The sequence below is a fragment of the Leptonychotes weddellii genome, chromosome 4 (genome assembly GCF_054177405.1).
Source record: "Leptonychotes weddellii isolate Sample4059 chromosome 4, ASM5417740v2, whole genome shotgun sequence".
Lineage (NCBI taxonomy): Eukaryota > Metazoa > Chordata > Mammalia > Carnivora > Phocidae > Leptonychotes > Leptonychotes weddellii.
The window spans coordinates 85410371-85415697 of NC_138372.1; positions in this window are offsets into that span (position 1 = coordinate 85410371).

Genomic DNA, 5327 nt, shown 5'->3' on the forward strand with positions numbered 1-5327 from the left:
AGAATGAAGCGGGGGAAATCGGAGGGGTAGACGAACCATGAGAGACGATGGACTCTGAAAAACAAACATGGTTCTAGAGGGGAGGGGGGTGGGAGGATGGGTTAGCCTGGTGGTGGGTATTGAGGAGGGCACATTCTGCATGGAGCACTGGGTGTTATGCACAAACAATGAATCATGGAACACTTCATCTAAAACTAATAATGTAATATATGGGGATTAACATAAGAATAAAAATAAATAAATAAATAAATAAATAAAAATAAAAAAAAAAGAACATAGGGTGTGGCGGGCATGGGTTTATTCTTTGCTCTATGCAACTCTAAAGAGCTGAGTTGACTTCAGAGTAGAGAACTTGAGGTCAGCAACATACATTCAGATGCTGCCTGCCTCTGGTCCCTTGTATTATGCTTCCCCAATCCTGAGGATACAAATAGGTTTCGCCTAAACCTTTCTCTTGAAGCATTTTTTTTTTTCTGACTTAAGCAAAGAGATTATGTTCACCATTCATGGAGGTTACTCAAAACCCTGGCTGGGAAACGGCATATAGGAGTCTATGCTGGGTGTCTGAAAACATTCTCAGGCTTTGCTTTATGAAGGGAGAATTGCCCTCTTCTTGCTTCTCTTATATAAACCTGAAAAGTATTGAGAGATCACCTTATGGTATTACTGGTGAAAGTAAACATTGTAAGCTTTCAATCATCCACAGGTGCAGCAAGTATTAGAACGTCATATTAGCTCTGGGGGAAGCTGGATAGCTGGAAAGGTGAACAAGCTTTGGTGTCATGGGCAAGTTTCTCATTCAAGCTCTGCCACTTTCTAGCAGTGTGCTTTGGGCAAGTTACCTGAACTCGGTGAACCTAGCCTTTCTCTGGTAAAGGGGGAAATGCCATGCTTATTCCCTTCTCCTGCTAAATAAGAACATGAAGGCTAGATAAGAACTAGAAGGCTCCACTTTCAGCCCCAGATGCTAACCAAAAACTACATTTTAGGAATTCATTTTCGATATTCTAAAGTAATAAATGTTCAGAATGTTTAAGGCCCAGAGAGAATGTGTGGATTGCCTCATCTATTTTCTTTCACAGACAGGGAAGTGAGCCCTTAGGGGATTAAGTGGACTTTCCCTGGGTAATTATAGAACAAAGACTAGAATCCATCACTTCTGGGGCGCCTGGGTGGCTCAGTTGGTTAAGCGACTGCCTTCGGCTCAGGTCATGATCCTGGAGTCCCGGGATCGAGTCCCGCATCGGGCTCCCTGCTCGGCGGGGAGTCTGCTTCTGCCTCTGACCCTCCTCCCTCTCATGCTCTCTGTCTCTCATTCTCTCTGTCTCAAATAAATAAATAAAATCTTAAAAAAAAAAAAAGAATCCATCACTTCTGTTTCGGAGTCCAGGCCTCAGTCCTCTATACCGCACGACCTACCATCTCTGGTTGTTCTCCTTGCCCAGGGACCAGAAGGAGCACCCCTGGGGTATTCTAGAATTGCCTGTAGGATTACCATTTTGCTAGACTTGGCTAGGAGAGAGTGTAATGTATCACGGTGCACAGGGCTGGTGACATCCCGCACCAGCCCCCAGTCCCACATGGAACCTGCTATGAGTTCACAGCCTCAAATCTGGTAAGGTAGCCTCAGGGTGTTTGTGGCCAGTACAATTGCTGTCAGCTGAACAAAAACATTTCCCCATTATCCTTTCTGCAGGAAGCCACAACTCCCAGCCTCCCAAATGGGGAAGAGGAGCTGTGGGGTATGGAACCGGCTTCCTATTTCCATTGAGCCATGGCAATGACATTTTCTCCAAGATAGTGAGGGCTGCAGGACTGGAGGGGTCACAGCCCTGGGCCCACAACTGAAAACAAACCCCAACACTGGCAAGGGAACCAGGAGCCAGGCCCTCTGGACCAATGCTTTTTGATTCTTAGGGTTGGGCAAAGAAGTCAAGAAGCCACTAATGTGGGGGAAGGGCGAGCCCCACCCCTGTGTTCTCTGAGCAGTTCTGCTTTCTTCTATATGAGTTATGGTTGTTCCGTTTTAAGCTTTATTTGAATGAAGAATTTTGCTGCTATATATGTACACTCACACATACACACATACACGCACAACTTTTTTTTTAACTAGACCTTTTCAATTTAGCTTCCCTTACTTTCCCTGCTGGAAAGATACACAAAAACAGGGAGCTCACAGTTGGATTAATTTATGCCCTGTAAAGCCAAGGACAGTTAGTGTGCCCTGACAGAGAGCAGAATAAGGAGGGAGTATTTAGAGAAAGCCACAGCTTCTGGGGTGACCAGCTTCTATAGATGATTTTGTGTCACAGTTACCTGCACTGTATTTTTTAGGCCTCTAAATCTCGGGGCACCTGGGTGGCTCAGTCAGTTAGGAGTCTGTCTTCGGCTCAGGTCATGATCCCAGAGTCCTGGGATCGAGCCCCACATCAGGCTCTCTGCTCAGCACGGGAGCCTGCTTCTCCCTCTCCTACTCCCCCTGTTTGTGCGCTCACACTCTCTCTCTCCTCTCAGTCAAATAAATAATAAAATCATTTTTAAAAATCTCTATAACTGACTTGTCATCTATAAGTTGGGTCTCAAATCAACACTTGTCAATGACATTATCCCCAGGCTTATGAAGGATGCCTGTCCTTATGGGGCACGGGATACCCCATGTTAGCATGGCCATACCCTGACGTATTTGTTCTTTGAGGCTTAGGAGTGAATTGGCCTGCAAAAGGAGCCTCTTGTCACCCTGATTTAGATTCCTTCTGAGGAGAAGTGAAGGGATGCTACACAATGAGCTAGAAGTTCCTGATTCTTGTCCTTGGACAGTGCATTCCTTTGCTGATGGATGGGAGGGAAAGTAGATGCACAGTCAAGGCTGGATGTGAGGTCAGGAGAGGAATTCACAGCCGCTTCAGACAACACAGAGAGTAACTGTGTTTGCAGAGAAACCTGTCACCCTGCTCTCTCTGAGCTAAGGAAGGGGGTCAAGAAAGCCCATTTCGTCCATGCTACAGTGTCATACAATCTTGGTGGGTTCTCATGTATCCATCCCCACTTGAGCTCAAAGAAGATAGAACCCTAATAAGAGAGTCATAACTTTCATGTGGAAATTACGAGTCTTCGGCACAAGGGGACCACTTCTTACGCACTGGGTGTAGAACTTACTTAACAAAACCAAAACAAAACCAAAAACCTAAGGGGAAACCATGGAAGAGTCGTAAGCCAGGGAATGGCATGATTAAATTATCATTTTTAGAAGGCTTTCATTGTCGGGGCTGAGTGAGAAAACATCCAAGTTGATCTTGAAGGAGGCTGGGATGCAGTGAAACAGGTGAGAGATAAGGATTAGTGTGTGGCTCTGGAGTTGGAGAGAAGTTGCCCTATTTGAGAAATATTGAGGCAAAGGTACAATTTCTAGGACTTGGGGGTTGATAATATGCCATGATGTGGGACAGTGGGTGGCCCAAGAGGATACCTGACTTGGGCAACAGGGTGGTTAGTGGGGCCTTTCCCTGAGATGATGAATATAGGGGAGGAGCAGGTTTCAGCAGGAGAATGCCCAGCTTCTTAAGCTGAATGTTGTGTACTGGATTGCAGGTACCTGCGTGGAGCTCAATGAGAACTCGGATCACACATATAGATCTGTGAATCTTTGGCAAAAAGAGATAGTAATGGAAACTACAGAGAATGGGAGCCAAGCAAGAAGTCTTTTCTCAGCCCCTCTACTGCAGGGACCCCTCTACTGCAGCAGCCCCGAGTGAGGGGCACTGACTCCTCAGACTGATGCCAGACGAAGAGAGGAGAATTGACAACAGCATTTCCTACAGTGCCATGATGCTGAAAAACTGTTCCCTGAGAAAAACCATACACCCACCCTCCCCCCCCCCACACACATGCTGTTCCATGATCACATAAGTTTGGAAAAATCTGCACTTAGAAAATATTAAGGACTGACACGTTCCTCAGTCAAGATCCATTTCCTTCAGGATTCTCCATAAGTCAGCCCTGGTCAGAGGTGATTCCAGAATCTGAATGTGTCAGGGTAAAGGAAGACAGAGAAAGCTAGCTTTCCCAGATGCATGTTTTCAAGTCGAGCACTGGGGAGAATGTCCATTTCTTTCTTTATCAGATAAAAAAATTGTGGCTCAGTGGTAGGTTCCACATTTCATGGCTGGCTAGGGATATGTTGGGGTTATCACTTAGCCCCTAACCATTTCAATCTAAGAAAATCCCAGTAGACACAGCAGAGAGAAAACTGGAAATAGATATATATATAATAATTATATATAATTTTCAAAATCTACTGGTCACAGCATTCTCTGTGACTTTGAATTTGAGTCCCAACTGCTATTTCTTCTTCTTATTTCTTTTTTATTTTTAAACTTTTTAAAAAACTTTTTCTTAAAGATTTTATTTATTTATTTTTAGAGAGAGACAGAGGGAGAAAAAGAGAAAGCACAGCGGGGTGGGGAGAGGTGCAGAGGGAGAGAGATAAGCAGACTCTGCACTGAGCACGGAGCCTGATGTGGGACTTGATCCCACAACGCTGAGATCATGACCTGAGCTGAAATCAAGAGTGGGTCACACTTGGCTAAATATCTAACCTCTGTTTTCTCATCTATAAATGGGGAAATAAGGGTAACTAGCAGGGTTATTATTAGATGTTACTATTAATAAACTGAAGCTGAGAGGTTGAGATTTGCTCAGTACCACAGAGCTAACAGAGATAAAGCTGAAACTCAGAACTTTGGATTCTAAATCTGGGGCTCCCTTTACTAACCAAATCATTTCTACCAGTGTCCCTTGGAGTGTGCCTTGGGGTTTACCCTTGACAATATCCTTACACAAGGAAAGTCCAGCTTCTGAGACACAGAAGTCTGAAAATTGCATCCCAATCCAACAGGAAACTAGAGATCTTCTGGAAGGCAGCTGGAAGGAGGGTGGGGAGAAGGCCGAGTGGCTTGAGAGGCATTCCTGTCTCAGTCCTAGAAAACTTTTAAAAATAATTATTCTTGGGTTCCACTCCAGTTTCTGTCTACCAAACGGGGCCCAGGCATACTTATTCTTGAACAGATCCACACATAATTTTGAGGTGCCATCTTGACTGAGAAGCACTGACTTTTTCTAGACAGAAATCAATACTGAAATCACCTCAGAATGCACCAGGGCTCACGGATGAGTGCCTGGAAGAGGTCTTTGACTTTTCTTGTGTTTCATAGAAACAAGTTTATGTATTTGGGTGGGCATGGGAGTAGGTGTCTAAAAAGCCACAGGGGAAGGATTGCATCTCTAAGGTTAAAGAGAGCAGGCCGAGCCTCACTTCCTCCCTCTCGTCA